General features: G+C 42.5%; 1 long non-coding RNA gene across 1 annotated transcript; it reads right to left on the bottom strand.

The window, feature by feature from the left end:
* Nucleotides 1-12,545: 12,545 nt before the first annotated feature.
* On the bottom strand, nt 12,546-18,352 carry LOC115159673 (uncharacterized). The gene is made up of 2 exons (XR_003868932.1): nt 17,997-18,352; nt 12,546-13,145 (listed from the first exon to the last, which is right to left on the bottom strand). It is a non-coding gene; the product is annotated as an uncharacterized LOC115159673 (long non-coding RNA).
* Between the last annotated feature and the right edge of the window lie 2,757 nt (nt 18,353-21,109).

Consider the following 21,109-nt stretch of genomic DNA (forward strand, 5'->3'; position numbering starts at 1 on the left):
AGTTGCCTCCGTTTGACACCAGGTCGACCATGGCCGGATGAAGAAATCATAGGCATCGTGGCAATAGCCTGTCTCAAGATGAGCAACTTTCAAAAATATTGCCGCTGTTAGCTACAAATTGGGAGCTGTTGAGAATTTTTTTTACTTCTACTGATTCTACAGACAGATTAGTCCTCTCTTTTCAAATCTGTGTGTTTTTCCCGCAATTGTATTTTGAAATCTGCAAAAGGCAAATCAACAGCCGCAACCAACCATAGAAATATTATCCATAGATGGCAGTTCCCATTCAAGTCAGGACTGGCATCAATTGCTAGTGTACCCATGAGTTTTATAGTCAAATTGCCAGGGTAAGAGGTTACAAAACCCTCCTATGGATTATATGTCTACGGCCACAACGCAACAAGCTGTAGCCTATATTTGTTGGGCATGCTGCCCAAACTGCAGCCTTCCTGATTGTAGGCATAATGGTAACTGCCAAAATAAAGGAAACACTTGATTAAAGAACGGATACAAAGTATATGTTATGGTGTGGGGTGCATTTTCCTTGCACGGTTTAGGTCCACTTGTAGAATCTATGCCAAGGCACATTGAAGCTGTTCTGGCAGCTCGTGGTGGCGCTACACCCTTTTAAGACACTTTATGTTGGTGTTTCTTTAATTTTGGCAGATACCTGTATCTGTTTGTGATAAAACTTAATCCACATTTATTTATTTTGATAAACTATTTATCCTCTGTGGATAAATTATCCTCTCTGGTATAACTTGAACATTGAGAAAGGGCTCCTCCCCCCATCTGATGATTAGTGGAGTGACAGCAGGTAGCAGCAGGCTGTGTACACTCATTGCGAGCGGGCTCTTGAGTCTTCCTGTGGTTAATGGTTGCAGTGAAAAAAAGGTAAATATATACTACATATATATACAGTTGAAGTCAGAAGTTTACATACACCTTAGCCAAATACATTTAAACTCAGTCTTTCACAAATCCTGACATTTAATCCTAGTAAAAATGCCCTGTCTTAGGTCAGTTAGGATCACCACTTTATTTTAAGAATGTGAAATGTCAGAATAATAGTAGAGAGAATGATTTATTTCAGCTTTTATTTCTTTCATCACATTTCCAGTGGGTCAGAAGTTTACATACACTCAATTAGTATTTGGTAGCATTGCCTTTAAACTGTTTAACTTGGGTCAAACGTTTTGGGTAGCCTTCCACAAGCTTCCCACAATGAGTTGGGTGAATTTTGGCCCATTCCTCCTGACAGAGCTGGTGTAACTGAGTCAGGTTTGTAGGCCTCCTTGCTCGCACACGCTTTTTCAGTTCTGCCCACAACTTTTCTATGGGATTGAGGTCAGGGCTTTGTGATGACACTCCAATGCCTTGAATTTGTTGTCCTTGAGCCATTTTGCAACAACTTTGGAAGTATGCTTGGGGTCATTGTTCATTTGGAAGACCCATTTGCGACCAAGCTTAAAATTCATGACTGATGTCTTGAGATGTTGCTTCAATATGTCCACATAATTTTCCTGCCTCATGATACCATGTATTTTGAGAAGTGCACCAGTCCCTCCTGCAGCAAAGCACCCCCACAACATGATGCTGCCAGCCCCATGCTTCACGGTTGGGATGGTGCTCTTCGGCTTGCAAGCCTCCCCCTTTTTCCTCTTAACATAATGATGGTCATTATGGCCAAACAGTTCTAATTTTGTTTCATCAGACCAGAGAATATTTCTCCAAAAAGTACGATCTTTGTCCCCATGTGCAGTTGCAAACCGTAGTCTGGCTTTTTTATGGCGGTTTTGGAGCAGTGGCTTCTTCCTTGCCGAGCGGCCTTTGAGGTTATGTCGATATAGGACTTGTTTTGCTGTGGATATAGATATTTTTGTACTGGTTTCCTCCAGAATCTTCACAAGGTCCTTTGCTGTTGTTCTGGGATTGATTTGCACTTTCGCAGCAAACTACGTTCATCTCTAGGAGACAGAACACGTCTCCTTCCTGAGCGGTATGACGGCTGCGTGGTCCCATGGTGTTTATACTTGAGTACTATTGTTTGTACAGATGAACGTGGTACCTTCAGGCATTTGGAAATTGTGGAGGTCTACCATTTTTTTCTTTTTGTCATGCACAAAGTAGATGTCCTAACCGACTTGCCAAACCTGTATTTTGTTAACAAGAAATTTGTGGAGTGGTTGAAAAACATTTTTTTTTACTCCAACCTAAGTGTATGTAAGCTTCCGATTTCAACCGTAAATAGTATATACTGTATATATAGAATATACAGTATGTATTTCCTTAATTGTATATATATATATATATATATCTTTTTTTTTTGCTGCCTCTTGGGCCCAGGGGCTTCAACCCCGGTAAGCCCCTGCATTCATCCGGCCCTGAGACCAACCACAAGCATTCCTCCTCATCTTCGCCAACTATGATAGTTATTTATTTCTGAATTATTCCCCATCCTCTGAATTTACCGTAAGGAGGAAGTATCTGGACTTGGAGTGACGAAAGACAGATGACATGTTTGGTATCATCACTAAGGACTGTATGTTCATTGAAAATATTGTTTTGGTGAGTGTTGGAGAAAATTTACGAAAGCAAAAAACAAAAGCTCTGTTGGCTGTCTGGATTTGGCTGTTCAGTTTGCAATCTTTCTGTTTTCCTTGACATTTCTGAAATGCTAACTCTTGAGAGATGGGAGACTTGGCAAAACTGGCTACTGTGGATATGATATTATTAAATGACACAGCAAGCACATTTAGTTCCTTGGAAGATGTGGGAACATTCAGTACTGTGCAGCTGTCTTCATCGACCTGGCCAAAACTTTTGACTCTGTCAATCACCGTATTCATATCGGCAGACTCAACAGCATTGGTTTCTCTAATGACTGCCTTGCCTCGTTCACTACCTACTTCTCAGATAGAGTTCAGTGTGTCAAATCGGAGGGCCTGTTGTCCGGACCTCTGGCAGTCTCTCTGGGGGTGCCACAGGGTTCAATTCTCGGGCCGACTCTTCTCTCTGTATATATCAATGATGTCGCTTTTGCTGCTGGTGATTCTTTGATCCACCTCTACGCAGACGACACCATTCTGTATACATCTGGCCCTTCTTTGGACACTGTGTTAACAAACCTCCAAACGAGCTTCAACGCCAAACAACACTCCTTCTGTGGCCTCCAACTGCTCTTAAATGCAACTAAAACTAAATGCATGCTCTTCAATCGATCGCTGCCCGCACCCGCCCGCCGGCCTAGCATCACTACTCTGGACGGTTCTGACTTAGAATATGTGGACAACTATAAATACCTAGGTGTCTGGTTAGACTGTAAACTCTCCTTCCAGACTCATATTAAGCATCTCCAATCCAAAATGAAACCTAGAAACAGCTTCCTACTTCGCAACAAAGCCTCCTTCAGTCATGCTGCCAAACATACCCTCGTAAAACTGACTATCCTGCCGATCCTTGACTTCTACAATGTCATTTACAAAATAGCCTCCAACACTCTACTCAGCAAATTGGATGCAGTCTATCACAGTGCCATCTGTTTTGTCACCAAAGCCCCATATACTACCCACCATTGCGACCTGTATGCTCTTGTTGGCTTGTCCTCGCTACATATCCGTTGCCAAACCCACTGGCAACAGGTCATCTATAAGTCTTTACTTAGTAAAGCTCCACCTTATCTTAGCTCACTGGTCACCATAGCAACACACACCCATAGCACGCGCTCCAGCAGGTATATTTCACTGGTCATCCCCAAAGCCAACACCTCCTTTGGCCGCCTTTACTTCCAGTTCTCTGCTGCCAATGACTGGAACGAATTGCAAAAATCACTAAAGTTGGAGACTTATATCTCCCTCACTAACTTCAAGCATCAGCTGTCAGAGCAGCTTACCGATCGCTGCAGCTGTATACATCCCGTCTGTAAATAGCCCATCCAATCAACTACCTACCTCATCCCCATATTTGTTTTTTTCTGCTCTTTTGCACATCAGTATTTGTACTTGCACATCCTCATCTGCACATCTATCACTCCAGTGTTAATTGCTGAATTGTAATTACTTTGCCACTATGGCCTATTTATAGCCTTACCTCCTTACTTCATTTGCACACACTGTATACAGATTTTCTATTGTGTTATTGACTGTACGTTTGTTTATCCCATGTGTAACTCTGTGTTGCTGATTTTGTCACACTGCTTTGCTTTATCTTGGCCAGGTTGCAGTTGTAAATGAGAACTTGTTCTAAACTGGCCTAACTGGTTAAGTAAAGGTCAAATAAATTTAAAAAATAAAATAGTTTCCCATTGGTTCTGGGAACAAAGCCATAAGTTTCCTGACTGGTGAAACGTAATGTTTTCAAATGTTCTAAGAACAGAAGTGAACATTTGACCTATTCTGGGAATGGTCTTTGTTAGGTTGCGGGGAGGTTCTGAAAACGTTTTACTATGGTTCTCTGAAAGTTTCCTGGGAGGTTTTATTAATGTAGTGATAACAGAAATTATAGGTTATTTTGATTTTTATTTAATAACTACTTTAACTTTCACTGAATGTCAAAATATGACTTTTAATAACACTTCTAACCTAGTTTGGGTTAACTGTTTTAAACTCCAACCACAGATAGGACACATGGGAATTAATTTGGTGAGGCATGAATCATGCAAACACTTTTTTTTATTGTGGCATGGAATCATTGAGATTCAAACCTATGTTTTTCTGTTTTCTGGCCAGGGAATTAGTCCACTGCGCCACCAGGATGGAGCTAGCATGCCATGTTACTGTATTCAAAACAAACCCAATAGAGCACGGTTCATCAACTTGATTCGCAACCCTGCCATAGAATACTGCAGTATGAGGCATAATACCCATAAAACCTAGCGGTCAAACAAGGAAATGGTTCCCATAGTTTTTCCACCATTCATTTCTCCCATGGGGGATTTTAGAAAAACTTAAAATAAGGGCTGGGTTTTGTGTAGGGTTACCCTGGCGTGAAGTTTTGATAACCGTGTAAATCTCTCTAGGTCATGGTGACTTTTATCTATATATTCGCCTGTATTTACCCCCCCCCAAAATGAAATGCTCATTAGCTGCTAATGTAGCTATCATAAAGATCTAAAAATGTCATGATGATCTAGACGAGATTGCCGAATCAAGGCAAAGGTAAGAATCTCTGAATTAACGATCTAATGGTAGCTAAATTTAGTAATTTCTTTTTATTTCTTTCACCTTTATTTAACCAGGTAGGCAAGTTGAGAACAAGTTGTCTTCCCTGTGGCTCAGTTGGTAGAGCATGGTGTTTGCAATGCCAGCATGGTGTGTGCAACGCCAGGGTTGTGGGTTCAATTCCCACGGGGGGCCAGTGCAAAACAAATGCATGAAATGAAATGTATGCATTCACTACTGTATGCTGCTCTGGATAAGAGCGTCTGCTAAATGACTAAAATGTAAGTTCTCATTTACAATTGTGACTGGGCCAAGATAAAGCAAGCAGTGTGACACATACAACAACATAGAGTAAAACAAACATACAGTCAATAATATAGTAGAAAAATAAGTCCATATGCAAATGAGGGGAGAAAAAGGCCATGGTGGCAAAGTAAATACAATATAGCAAGTAAAACACTGGAATGGTAGATTTGCAGTGGAAGAAAGTGTGAAATAGAAATAATGGGGTGCAAAGGAGCAAAATAAATAAATACAGCAGGGGGAGATGTAGTTGTTTGGGCTAAATTATAGATGGGCTATGTACAGATGCAGTGATCTGTGAGCTGGTGTTTAAAGCTATACGTGTTTCCAGTTTTAGAGATTCTTGTAGTTTGTTCCAGTCATTGGCAGCAGAGAACTGGAAGGAGAGGTGGCCGAAGGAGGATTTGGCTTTGGGGGTGACCAGAGAGATATCACTGCTGGAGTGGATGCTACTGGTGGGTGCTGCTATGGTGACCAGCGAGCTGAGATAAGGGGGAACTTTACCTAGCAGGGTCTTGTAGATGACCTGGAGCCAGTGGGTTTGGCGACGAGTATGAAGCGAGGGCCAGCCAACGAGTGCGTACAGGTCGCAGTGGTGGGTAGTATATGGGGCTTTGGTGACAAAATGGATGGCACTGTGACAGACTGCATCCAATTTATTGAGTAGGGTATTGGAGGCTATTTTGTAAATTACATCGCCGAAGTCGAAGATCGGTAGGATGGTCAGTTTTACGAGGGTATGTTTGGCAGCATGAGTGAAAGATGCTTTGTTGCAAAATAGGAAGCCAGTTCTAGATTTAACATTGGATTGGAGATGTTTGATGTGAGTCTGGAAGGAGAGTTTACAGTCTAACCAGACACCTAGGTATATGTAGTTGTCCACATATTCTAAGTCAGAACCATCCAGAGTAGTGATGCTGGACGGGCGGGCAGGTGCAGGCAGCGATCGGTTGAAGAGCATGCATTTAGTTTTACTTGTATTTAAGAGCAGCTGGAGGCCACGGAAGGAGAGTTGTATGGCATTGAAGCTCGTCTTGAGGGTAGTTAACACAGTGTCCAAAGAAGGGTCAGAAAAATACAGAATGGTGTTGTCTGCGTAGAGGTGGATCAGAGACTCACCAGCAGCAAAAGCGACATCATTGATGTAATCAGAGAAAAGAGTCGGCCCAAGAATTGAACCCTGTGGCACCCCCATAGAGACTGCCAGAGGCCCGGACAACAGGCCCTCCGATTTGACACACTGAACTCAATCAGAGAAGTAGTTGGTGAAACAGGCGAGGCAATCATTTGAGAAACCAAGGCTGTTGAGTCTGCCGATGAGGATGTCGTGATTGACAGAGTCGAAAGCTTTGGCCAGGTCAATGAATACGGCTGCACAGTATTGTTTCTTATCGATGGCGGTTAAGATATCGTTTAGGACCTTGAGTGTGGCTGAGGTGCACCCATGACCAGCTCTGAAACCAGATTGCATAGCGGAGAAGGTGCGGTGGGATTCGAAATGGTCGGTAATCTTTTTGTTGACTTGGCTTTCGAAGACTTTTGAGAGGCAGGGTAGGATAGATATAGGTCTGTAGCAGTTTGGGTCAAGAGTGTCCCCCCCTTTGAAGAGGGAGATGACCGCAGCTGCTTTCTAATCTTTGGGAATCACAGACGACACGAATGAGAGGTTGAACAGGCTAGTAATAGGGGTTGCAACAATTTCGGCAGATCATTTTAGAAGGGTCCAGATTGTCTAGCCCGGCTGATTTGTAGGTGTCCAGATTTTGCAGCTCTTTCAGAACATCAGCTGACTGGATTTGGGAGTAGGAGAAATGGGGAAGGCTTGGGCGAGTTGCTGTGGGGGGTGCAGTGCTGTTGACCGGGGTAGGGGTAGCCAGGTGGAAAGCATGGCCAGCCGTAGAACAATGCTTATTGAAATTCTCAACTATAGTGGATTTATCGGTGGTGACAGAGTTTCCTATCCTCAGTGCAGTGGGCAGCTGGGAGGAGGTGCTCTTATTCTCCAAGGACTTTACAGTGTCCCAGAACTTTTTTGAGTTTGTGTTGCAGGAATCAAATTTCTGCTTGAAAAAGCGAGCCTTGGCTTTTGTAACTGCCTGTGTATATTGGTTTCTAACTTCCCTGAAAAGTTGCATATCACGGGGGCAGTTCGATGCTAATGCAGAACGCCACAGGATGTTTTTGTGTTGGTTAAGGGCAGTCAGGTCTGGAGAGAGCCAAGGGCTATATCTGTTCCTGGTTCTACATTTCTTGAATGGGGCATGCTTATTTAAGATGGTGAGGAAGGCATTTAAAAAAAATAACCAGGCATCCTCTACTGAAGGGATGAGGTCAGTATCCTTCCAGGATACCTGGGCCAGGTTGATTAGAAAGGCCTGCTCGCTGAAGTGTTTCAGGGAGCGTTTGACAGTGATGAGTGGAGTTCGTTTGACCGCTGACCTATTACGGATGCAGGCAGTGAGGCAGTGATCACTGAGATCTTGGTTGAAAACAGCAGAGGTGTATTTAGAGGGCAAGTTGGTTAGGATGATATCTATGAGGGTGCCCGTGTTTACAGCTTTGGGGTGGTACCTGGTAGGTTCATTGATAATTTGTGTGAGATTGAGGGCATCAAGCTTAGATTGTAGGATGGCTGGGGTGTTAAGCATGTCCCAGTTTAGGTCACCTAGCAGCATGAGCTCTGAAGATAGATGGGGGGCAATCAGTTCACATATGGTGTCCAGAGCACAGCTGGGGGCAGTGGGTGGTCTATAGCAGGCGGCAACGGTGAGAGACTTGTTTTTAGAGAGGTGGATTTTTAAAAGTAGAAGTTCAAATTGTTTGGGTACAGACCTGATTAGTAGGACAGAACTCTGCAGGCTATCTCTGCAGTAGATTGTAACACTGCCCCCTTTGGTCGTTCTATCTTGTCTGAAAATGTTGTAGTTAGGGATGGAGATTTCAGAGTTTTTGGTGGTCTTCCTAAGCCAGGATTCAGACATGGCTAGGACATCCGGGTTGACAGAGTGTGCTATAGCAGTGAATAAAACAAACTTAGGGAGGAGGCTTCTAATGTTAACATGCATGAAACCAAGGCTATTACGGTTACAGAAGTCATCAAGAGAGCGCCAGCGGAATAGGAGTGGAGCTAGGCACTGCAGGGCCTGGATTCACCTCTACATCGCCAGAGGAACAGAGGAGGAGTAGGATAAGGATACGGCTAAAAGCTATGAGAATTGGTCGTCTAGGACGTCCAGAACAGAAAGTAAAACGAGCAGGTTTCTGGGGGTGATAAAATAGCTTCAAGGTATAATGTACAGACCAAGGTATGGTAGGATGTGAATACAGTGGAGGTAAACCTAGGCACTGAGTGATGATGAGAGAGATATTGTTTCTAGAAACATCATTGAAACAAGGTAATGTCATCGCATGTGTGGGTGGTGGAACTGAGAGGTTGGATAAGGTATAATGAGCAGGGCTAGAGGCTCTACAGTGAAATAAGCCAATAAACACTAACCAGAACAGCAATGGACAAGGCATATTGACATTAAGGAGAGGCATGCTTAGCCAAGTGATCAAAAGAGTCCAGTGAGTAGTGAGGTCGGTTGCGGTCACGGCGATTCAGACAGCTACCCGGGCCATGGGTAGCTAGTTGGCAGAAGATGGTCTGTTATTAGCCACCTCGTGCGTTTCCGTTGGTAGATTAGTGGGGTTTGCGTGTGGTAGAGGGGACCAATCCAATTGGCAAAATAGTTATAGTTATAGTGGCCCAAGAAAAATTGGCCGATAGACCTATTCAGATAGCAGCCGATAAAACAGCTAACGATTAGCTGGCCGCAGATGGGCGTTCAGGTTATGTCGCGACGGAGGGGCCAGTTGGATAACTCCCTCGGGCAGATAACGTCGGTAGTCCAGTCGTGAAGGACCAATGGGGCTCCGTATCGGCAGTAAAATGGGTCCGGATAGGTAATTGTAGCCCAGGAGTGGCTGATGAAACTCTTCAGCTGGCTAGCCCGGAATAATTGATGCTAGCTCCGGGACCGACGTTAGCCAATAGTCACTCGGATAGCAGCTAGCTAGCTGCAAGATCCAGGTGTAAAAGTCCAGAGACATTGCGGTAGAAATCCGGGGATATGGAGAGAAAATAGGTCCAGTATGCTCTGGTCTGGAGTTGCGTTGTACAAAACTGGCGATAGCTTTTCGAGCTAAGGGATAGATGATGACCGCCAACCGTGGATAGCTGAATTCTAACGTTAGCTAGTGAACTGGCTAACTTCTGGCTAGCTTTTGTTGTGGATTTCAGATTTGAGGTAAATAATAGTTTTTTTTAATTGGTGAGGCGGGTTGCAGGAGAGTGTTTTGAAGTTGAGTTTTTTGAAAAAAATATATAAAAAGATATGCGAAGAAAATATGTAAATATGTATATATACACGGAACATGACAAGACGAGAACAAAGGACGTCTGACTGCTATGCCATCTTGGATAAGTAAAGTAATGAATACATTGCCTACATTTCTTTAAATGGACAATTCTGTGAACTGTCTTGTACAAGTTTTAAATTGACACAGTACCTGTTAGCAAAGGTGTCAGCTAGAGATAACGTGCAGGGATTTTTTTAGTCTTGCATGATGTCTACTTTGATGCTAATTATCATTTTCAAAATCTGAGAGTAAATAGAGTCGAACCCACAACCTCTCCCAGTTTTTCAACTGGTTGTTCAGTACAGCACCGTTCGTTCAATTGAACGAACGGCATTCAGAACGTAAAAATCTACTGAATGCAACCCTGAACACACTTAACAAGATAGAGGATAGAGAGAGTTTTGTTGATGCTGAGAATGCAATGTATATGTTTTTAAGTAACATTCTTAGAACGTTCTATGAACATTAATGTTTTCTTGTGGTTTTTATGGAAAGCTTTCATAATGTTCGGAAAACATGACTTTAAAAAGAACCATAAGGAAATCTGTAGGAACTATTACACTGAAGTACTAAAATTCCCACAGAAGAACATTGTTTCTTAATGTTCTCTGAACTATTTTAGTACATTTCCAATGTCAAACCAGTTGAAGATCATTCCAGGAAACATTACCAAAAATGTAATTAAATGTAACCATGTTTGAATTTTTGGAAACATTCTGTTAAAGTCATAAAATACTGAGAATGTTCCAAAGCCAAGCAACTAAACTCAGCAAAAAAATAAACGTTCTCTCACTGTCAACTGCGTTTATTTTCAGCAAACTTAACATGGTAAATATTTGTATGAACATAACAAGACTCAACAACTGAGACATAAACTGAACAAGTTCCACAGACATGTGACTAACAGAAATGGAATAATGTGTCCCTGAACAAAGGGGGGTTCAAAATCAAAAGTAACAGTCACTATCTGGTGTGGCCACCAGCTGCATTAAGTACTGCAGTGCATCTCCTCCTCATGGACTGACCAGATTTGCCAATTCTTGCTGTGAGATGTTACCCCACTCTTCCACCAAGGCACCTGCAAGTTCCCGGACATTTCTGGGGGGAATGGCCCTAGCCCTCACCCTCCAATCCAACATGTCCCAGACTTGCTCAATGGGATTGAGATTAGGGCTCTTCGCTGGCCTTGGCAGAACACTGACATTCCTGTCTTGCAGGAAATCATGCACAGAACGAGCAGTATGGATGGTGGCAGTATGGGTGGTGGCTCCAGAGTACAAGCCTCGGTGTAACGCTCATTCCTTCGACGATAAATGCGAATCCGACCATCACCCCTGGTGAGACAAACCCGCGACTCGTCAGTGAAGAGCACTTTTTGCCTGTCCTGTCTGGTCCAGCGACGGTGGGTTTGTGCCCATAGGCGACGTTGTTCCTGGTGATGTCTGGTGAGGACCTGATAAGGGAATTATATAATAAAGGTAAATTAATAAAGAATCCAACCCTGTCACGTAACCAATTAGTAATTAGTAGTTATGTAGCATGTATAATGAATAATTAAAGTACTAATCGAAAGGCCCATATGGTCTAGTAGAGGCTGGGGACAAAATTAAATGTGTGTGTGTGTGTTTTAGTGGGCCTAAGATAAGTAGACTGTGATTGGCCCGACAGCTGAGGAACTTTGAGTTTCTTAGAGAAGAAAGGGAGTGACCCTCAAGGTTTCTCTAATCTCGGGGGAAAGGAACAGACAGCACTAGGTAGTGATTAACAGTGATCGGAACTCCAGGGAGGGATACAACTCACCTACTGTTTGTGTGGAGGTATGTGCGTAAGTGGAGAGTTAGCATAAAATGAATGTCTTTGTTATTTGGATCTCAGAACGTTCTCTGAATAAACTGTACGAGCCTGAGTCCTTGCCTAATTATTCTTAACCCAGTGTCTTACAAACCTTGGGGATTAGTCAAGGCTTATTGATTGTTAATTATTATCATTGGGATAGAAAATTCCACTGACAGGACCTGCCTTACAACAGGTCTACAAGCCCTCAGTCCAGCCTCTCTCAGCCTATTCTGAGCACTGATGGTGTTCCTGGTGTAACTCGTGCAGTTGTTGTTGCCATCCTGTACCTGTCCAGCAGGTGTGATGTTCGGATGTACCGATCCTGTGCAGGTGTTGTTACACGTGGTCTGCCACTGCGAGGACGATCAGCTGTCCGTCCTGTCTCCCTGTAGCGCTGTCTTAGGCGTCTCACAGTACGGACATTGCAATTTATTGCCCTGGCCACATCTGCAGTCCTCATGCCTCCTTGCAGCTTGCCTAAGGCACGTTCACGCAGATGAGAAGGGACCCTGGGCATCTTTCTTTTGGTGAAGTTAGGGTCCTGAAAAAGGGACGTTTCTTTTTTGGCTGAGTTTATATACTGCACCATTCCCAGAACAGAGTGGAAAGGTTGTATACAAAATAACCATAGGACAACCACGCTTTCACCAAGCTCTGAGAAACATATGCTTCTCAGAACATTATGTGTTAGCTTGGAATCAGATGTTTAGTTGAAAAAGAGAAGACTTCCCAAAATTCCAACACTCAGTTTGAGCTTGTTGAAGGACATGCTTGCAGAAGAGCTCAGAAGACAACAACATTACATTTTGAAAGGAAATATTATTTTAATATTAGCACAAGACAACATTTTAGTATTTCAATAAAATTTATTTTATTGAAATCGGATACAATAATATTCCTATTGTTTACCATATTATGCTTAATTTCAATATGTATAACTTCAGCTTTGTTTCAAACATAGTTTTGCAGTATTTAGAATCAAATAAGAAAAGGAATACCTGAATTATAGTGGATACATTGCACCGCCCGACAAACAAGAAAATACAAGAGATAAACAAAACTTGGGTGCTCTGGTCTGTACCACTAGCCTCACATATAGTAGCAGGCTGGCCAGTAGTACTCACAGGGCAGAGACATGGCAGACCACAGAAATAGGATAGGGACTTGAATAACAAGACTAATATGGTAAATTCAAATGAACTCTCTAATATCGTGTGATTTAAAACCATACAGATTAATAGTGATTGGATGACGAGATTAGACAGTGCATTGTGAAAATCTATGACCTATTAACTCTACTTAGCTACGGCTTCCAAGTTGCCATATGACCATCTGGAGGGATGGAGATGTCAGTAGTCATTTTCTTCAGCACCCCTGGTCAAGGTGTTCTACAGCTCTACAGTATGATGTCACTGTGATTTAGAGACTGCTCTGCTTCATCTTTTCCTGTGTATGAAAGAGAGAGGACAACGTGAAAGGAGAGAGTGACGGTTTCATGAGTTGAGACAGGGATGAAAAGAGTGGTAAGGACAGAAAAAAGAAAAGGAGGAAGGGAGGAGAAGAGATCATATTATTCAGAGTAAATTAAACCCCATGTTGCTTGTTCCTAAGGGCAGACAGACTATAAATCAGAGGTAAGAGTTTATAGTTCCAATTTTTTCAATGCAACACTGAAAAAATATCTAATAAATCACTCAGAACATCAGATATAGTGCTAAACCAGTTTATCTTCTACTATACACTGTCCCTGACTGTCTCAGGTGTACCGTATCACTACACCTGTGGGCTCATGGTATCTTTAATCATAAAGGGTTGATACCAGTCGTACAAGAACTGGCACCCAAGCCAAAATCAGATGTCCAAAGCTGATCCTACAGTATGTTCAGGTAAATCAACCGGGACCGATGCCAACAGATGAACTATGGTAAGTGGGTTGTAACTGAACCACACAGGCAGCACATTGCATGACACTGCATATCTGAGGCAAAAAAACTGATGCCAACAACTCTACTAGAGCTAGATCCAATTATATACTTCAACCAATTATATACTAGAATCATTGATGTTGTCATGACTGGCCTTATTTGGTCAGGTTACCGTGGACCACAATCCTACAGAGAGATCTCTCACACCCACCAGAGGGAAAGAGATCGAGAGGTATGGAGATGGGGGGGGGGGGTTTATGACACCTCACGCCAATTGTGAATCTTAAGGCAGCAGACAAAATTAACTTGTCCTCTCACTATGGAGAACTGGCCTTTGAACATTAACATGCAATAAATTGACTTTGGGACAATAGGTTTTGTCAGCCACAATGGTGGTAATTACGACCATAGGTGGAATATGAAAATGAATGTCGTTTTTGTTATGTTATTAAAAGAGAAAGGATGACGTTATAATGAAAACATTGTAACTTTAAGAGTTTTCCTAATATGTGCCGACTGTTTGCATATTGTACGTGGTGTGGAAAATGTCCAGATCAAAGAGAATGTTTTTGTAAAGATGAAATGTGAAGTTCGTTGTCTAAATTAGATCTGAGTAAAATCCAGACCTTGCCTCGTAACTTGGTACGCCCAGAGAATTGCCTTGAAGGCGGAAATGCCCATTTCTGACCCGAGGGTATAAAACATGTGAGTAAGAATTAACATATTAGACTAAGGACCCTGAGCTGCAGCCAAGGTCTGAGTGGTCAGCAAACCCAAAACGCAACACGAGGTTGAAGAAGACAAAATAACCTTTTAACAACCTGTGCTTCGGACGAGTAGCTGTATCTAAAGGGGGTGAATTCAAGCAGGACCACCTGGTCACCACTCTTCAAGGAATCGTGTGTCTACACTGTTTTCCTTCCCACACTGGAACCATCCACACGGCTGATTAGCCCTCCTCCGAAGACCCCTTTTCAGAGCAAGGGTGAGGAAACAGACCACTAAGAGAAAGGACACTGACATTGTGAGGAGAAACAGAGAGTTACACCTGGTAACCGTCATCAGAGAAGTCGGAATCCGGTCCACGCAGAGACACCCGTCGGAGACCTTCAACACGTAATTACATCGTTATATTCTGACCCATAAAAGTGTCAGTTCGGGGCAAGGTTATAGTTAAAATAAGCATAGCTGACAAATGCACCCAAGTGTGTTTTTCTCTCGTGTACTGTCTCTCTCTCTCTTTCTCTCTCTTTTGAAATCCCGATTTTGTGTAACACGTGTCATATGGTGTCGGCCCGCTAGGGACCTGTTCATCGTACTACGTTCTAATCAATAGCCTAGACTGTATGTTTGTGTATGTGTATCTTATATTATAATTTTAGCTTGTTAGCAAATAAATAATCAACTCAACTGGTGTGGTATGGACTTATTTGGTGAGACTCGGGTTTGTACAGATTCCCGGATTATGCGACATTCAGAATGAGACTGTAGAGGAAATTGATTAATTAGCGACTGTTGTAAAATCTGTATTCTGATATTCTTTGAGTTAATTTGGGGAATAGAAACTCAATAAAGCTAAAACTTTCCCATGGAGCCCCAGGTTAATGAGTTAATAATTGCCTGATTCATTTACGTAATTATATACCGTTAATCATTCGACGAGCAGCAATCGTCACATTAATCAATACGTCATAACAGTGTTCTACTAGACAACACACCAAATAGTCACTAGAACCAACAACATTTTGATGTCAATAACACTCTAGAACCAGTTTCACTCTACTAGAACCTCTAACTAGATACTAGAATGATAATACTCAAACTAAAACAAACATTGTATTTAATGTCAACAACACTACAACCACCAGTAAGTAGTAGAACCAATAACATCCTATCAGAAGCAGACTTGAAATTGAAAAACCAAGGGGTAGACATCTCCCAATTCTATCCTAAACAGGACTAAGAGCACAACATGCTGGGCAAGGTCAACATGTGTTGCATCCATGCACGGAAAGCAGAGGAGCACCTCTCACTCGTCGGTTAAAAGTTCATATAACTTCTCATCGACAAGCAAGTCATGCCACTAGGCCTACTTTCGGCACTTTTTATTCATTTTGGTTGCACCTCAGTCAGTTAAGTCTCACCATTAAACCTTGTGTTGCATCAAGCCAGGCAGTGCAACGATATGCCTGGCAGGCTATAATGTTGTCTCGTAAAGTATTGCAATTATACGTTTGAGAGAGTATGTGTGAGAGAGGTGACAGAGAAACATTCTGTCCGGTTTCCGCTACCAGATATCGTTTGTTGTCCTTCACACACCTGACCAACCCATCTCATTATATAATTGATTGGGCAAAGTAATTTGAAGGGAAGGGAACGGCATACTCGAGGGTGCAGACTTCAGTCATGCGACATATCTTTGAGTGTGTTAAGAAACACACTGAATAACACATTCATAAACGGAAAAAGAGAGGATTTTTTTTTAAGTGTCTGTCATTTATCTAGGAGATAAAAAAAAGCACAGGAAATATTTAGTTTTTTGGACACATATTTAACCCATTTTAGGGGGGCACAAAACTACTTCCATTAATTTCCATGAACTGGTACCTGGTTACCTGCAGACGAATCCTGTGACAGTTGTGGGGGCCGTAGAGCAAAACGGAGAACACCATTGTGTTCGTAGCCCAAACGGTACGGACGCTACAGACATTTCCGTGAGAAGACTGATTTTCGGGATGTCTCCTGGTCTGACAAACAGAGCTGTAGCTCTGCCACTTTCCACCGCAGATGCAGAAGGCCGACATAGGCAGGTGTGGTGGATTAAAACACAGCCCATGCAAAAATAACTACTGTATCTCTTGCTTAAACTGACAGATTTTGATGGTGATTTCTTTATTATGTTAATTATTTCAAACACAGATTCAACCACAAAGACCAGGGAGATTTTCCAATGCCTCACAAAAAAGCTATTGGCTATTGATAAATGGGTCAAACTAAAAAAGCATACACTGAATATCCCTTTGAGTATGGTGAAGTTATTTATTACACTCTGGATGGTGTATCAATACACCCAGTCACTACCAAGACACAGGTGTTCATCCTAACTATGTTGCTGGAGAGGAAGGAAACTGCTCAGGGATTTCATCATAAGGACAATTGTGGCTTTTAAGCAGTTACAGAGTTTAATGGCTGTGATAGGAGAAAACTGAGGATGGATCAACAACATTGTAGTTTCTCCACAATACTAACCTAATTGACAGAGTGAAAAGAAGGAAGCCTATACTGAATAAAAACATTCCAAAACATGCATCCTGTTTGCAATAAGGCACTAATTTAAAACTGCCAAAAAAGTAGCAAAGACATTAACTTTATGTTCTGAATACAAAGTGTTGTTTGAGGCAAATCCAATGCAATACATCACTGACTACCACTTCATATTTTCAAGCATGGTGATGGTGGCTGCATCATGTCATGGATATGCTTCTCATCGGCAAGGTCTAGGGAGTTTTTTAGGATAAAAAGAAACAGAATATAGCTAAGCACAGGCAAAAGGAAAGCCTGGTTCAGTCTGCTTTTCAACAGACACTGGGAGACAAATTCACCTTTCATCAAGACAATGGCCTAATACACAAGGTCAAATATACACCGGAGTTGCTTACCAAGATGACATTTAATGTTCCTGAGTGGCCTAGTTACAGTTTTCAACTTAAATCGGTTTGAAATCTAAGGCAAGACTTGAATTGCTGTCTAGCTATGAACTTGACAGAGCTTAAACTTAAAAAATAATAATGTGCAAATATTGTACAATCCAGCTGTGCAAAGCTCTTAGAGACTTGCCCAGAATGACTCACAGCTGTAATTGCCGCCAAAGGTGATTCTAACATGTATTGTGAATACTTATGTCAATTAAATATTTCTGTATTTCATTTTCAATACATTTGCAGAAATGTCTTAAAACATGTTTTCAGTTTGTCATTATGGGGTACTGTCTATAGATTGGTGAGACATTTATTATAACATTTGACATTAGGCTGTAACACAACAAATGTGGAATAAGTCAAGGGGTATGAATACTTTCTGAAGGCACTGTACATGCTGCGTACCCACCAGTGGCACAGACCCCAGACCAGGTTGCTATGGTTCGTTCTAATGACACAGATGAGAAGCTCCTTCATGCTGTGGAACAGCTGATTCTCACTGTGAAAGGCCTGAAGCTGAAGTGTGCCAGCTACAGGAGAAAAACAGAACCTCACACAGTGTTTGGGCTTCTGGGCCGACAGGACCTTCATACCATCCAATGATGCTACAAGAGGAGAATGTGGGTTCTCACCAGACTGTCAAGCTCAACCTCCATCAAAAGCCTACTACTCACCTTAACGACATGGCTGTGGTCCAGCCAGTACCCTCCTGCCTCTCCAGAATACTGCCAAGGCTGACGAAATTGAGACTCTGATGGTGGACGGCGTCGCAACTACTCTCCAGATTACTCAGCAAGAGCTCACTATCCAGACTACAGGCACCAGTCTGATGCAAGGGACAGAGGAAACAGTAGCCCGAGTCCACCTCCAAGGAGAGATAGAGGTGTAAGCCCTCATGCCAGCCGCAGTTTACGATTCCAGTCCCCTGACAGATATGGGCAAACAAGCGTGTCTGGTTTCACACAGCAGGGAAACAATCACTAGTTGTTTATTATTATTTGACCATGCTGGTCATTTATGAACATTTGAACATCTAGGCCATGTGCTGTTATAATCTCCACCCGGCACAGCCAGAAGAGGACTGGCCACCCCTCAAAGTCTGGTTCCTCTCTAGGTTTCTTCCTAGGTTCTGGCCTTTCTAGGGAGTTTTTCCTAGCCACCGTGCTTCTACACCTGCATTGCTTGCTGTTTGGGGTTTTAGGCTGGGTTTCTGTACAGCACTTTGAGATATCAGTTGATGTAAGAAGGGCTATATAAATAAATTTGATTTGATTTGTTGTTGGGGAGCAAACATCAGCTAGTTCACCAGAGCTCCCTGTTGACACCCCTCAATTCTCCCTGTTGACACCCCTGACAAGATGGTTTCCACAGAGGGTGTTTCAGCTAGCATTCTTGCCATCTTTAAGAACGTTTAAGTGTCTTCTCTTCTTGACACAGGATTGACTATGGATTGACTATTTCCATCATCAGTGAGGATTTTAGAACATCCCATCCAGCACTGAAAAAGTGCCCCATGAAGACATCCTTTATGCTAGCCCGCTCTGTCAATGGACAGTGTTTGGCACTATGTCAGTAGGCATTCGCCTAGGGAAAGAACTACTCCAGCAAGAGTTTCAAGTTGTCAAAGGGGCCTGCTGTCTAGTGATATTTGGCTGGGATTTCCTGCAGCAGCACCATGCCCGACTGGATAGTAGCTAGGGACAGCTGTTCTTGTAAAACATGGAGCTCCCTCTACTCCCTTAAGGACATGAAGTCTCTGTACTGACTTCAATCCGGATTCTTGCTAGGACTGAGACCATCTTCACAGCTTGTGTGGCAGGAGCTACGGCGGCATCTCCTGTGCCAACAGACTATGTTGGCATCCTCATGCTCAACACAACTAGTGATGTCGTTGTGCCTGCACATTTAGCAAAGTTCAAAATGGCATGACGGTGGTGCGTGTGTGACATTGAGTTACATCGTGGCCAACACTTGGGGGAGTTTCATGTCAACTCATCTCTTGAAACCTCAGTTGTGGAAGACATGCTGTGCCACATGACATTCCCTGGATGTAGCCGAACCTCCTGCGACAATAGATGAGACTAACTTGTCATGCGCTCAAGCTCAGTCACTGAAATCACTTCTCAGAAGTACACCGATGTCTTCAGTAAGAGTTCAGAAGACCAAGGTCGAACAGGCATAATCATACATTGTGTCCTCACCGGCGATGTGATGCCCATTAACCTGTCTGGGCGAGGTGGGACGCTTGCAGCCAGCGGAATCGCGTGGCGCGAAATACAAATACCTCAGAAATGCTATAACTTCAATTTTTCAAACATATGACTATTTTACAGCATTTTAAAGACAAGACTCTCGTTAATCTAACCACATTGTCCGATTTCAAAAAGGCTTTACAGCGAAAGCAAAACATTAGATTATGTCAGGAGAGTACCCTGCCAAAAATAATCACAGCCATTTTCAAAGCAAGCATATATGTCACAAAAACCAAAACCACAGCTAAATGCAGCACTAACCTTTGATGATCTTCATCAGATGACACTCCTAGGACATTATGTTAACCTGTCTGGGCTAGGGGGCAGTATTGAGAATTTTGGAAAAATATGTTCCCATTTTTAACTGCCTCCTACACCAACTCAGAAGCTAGAATATGCATATTATTGTTCAGGTTTGGATAGAAAACACTCTGAATTTTCTAAAACTGTTTGAATGGTGTCTGTGAGTATAACAGAACTCCTATGGCAGGCAAAAACCTGACAAGGTTTCAAGCAGGAAGTACCCTGTCTGACAAGGAGTCGTGCGTCTTGCATCTTTTTATTGAAAAGTAAGGATCTTAGCTGTAACGTGACAATTCCCAGGGCTCCAATAGGCTCTCAGAGCCCGCGAAATAACTGAAGGTTTACGAGGGAGCCTCAGGTTGAAACATATTATCGCCTTTTGTAAGTGGATGCTCCGAGGACCTTTGAATGATGCGCGTGCATGAGTCGCTTCTGAGGAGAAATTTAATTCGGCTGTTTAGGCTCAATGCATACTCCCGGTCGGAATATTATCACTTCTCTACGACATAAATGGCATAAAAATTGGTTTTAAACAGCGGTTGACATGCTTCGAAGTACGGTAATGGAATATTTAGACATTTTTGACACGCCAATGCGCCATGCGCGAAACCGGGAAGAAGCATTCTAGAACTCACGAACAAAACGTCGCTGTTTGGATATAACGATGGATTATTTGGGACCAAACCAACATTTGTTATTGAAGTAGAAGTCCTGGCAGTGTATTCTGATGAAGAACAAGCAAGGTAAGAACATTTTTCTTATAGGAAATGTGATTTTGGTGGATGCTGACCTGGGTGGGTATCTAAATAGCTAGCCCTGTAATGCCGGGCTATGTACTTAGATTATTGCAAAATGTGCTTCATCCGAAAAGCTATTTTAAAATCGGACATATCGAGTGCATAGAGGAGTAATGTATCTATAATTCTTAAAATAATTGTTATGCTTTTTGTGAACGTTTATCGTGAGTAATTTAGCAAACTGTTAGTAAATTCAACGGAAGTTTGCCGGGGGTTATGCGTTTTCTGAACGTCACATGCTAATGCAAAAAGCTGTTTTTTGATATAAATATGAACTTGATTGAACAGACATGCATGTATTGTATAACACAATGTCCTAGGTGTGTCATCTGATGAAGATCATCAAAGGTTAGTGCTGCATTTAGCTGTGGTTTGGGTTTATGTGACATGATATGCTAGCTTGAAAAATGGCTGTCTGATTTTTTCTGGCTGGGC

The sequence above is a fragment of the Salmo trutta genome, chromosome 23 (assembly GCF_901001165.1).
Source record: "Salmo trutta chromosome 23, fSalTru1.1, whole genome shotgun sequence".
NCBI classification, from domain to species: Eukaryota; Metazoa; Chordata; class Actinopteri; order Salmoniformes; family Salmonidae; genus Salmo; species Salmo trutta.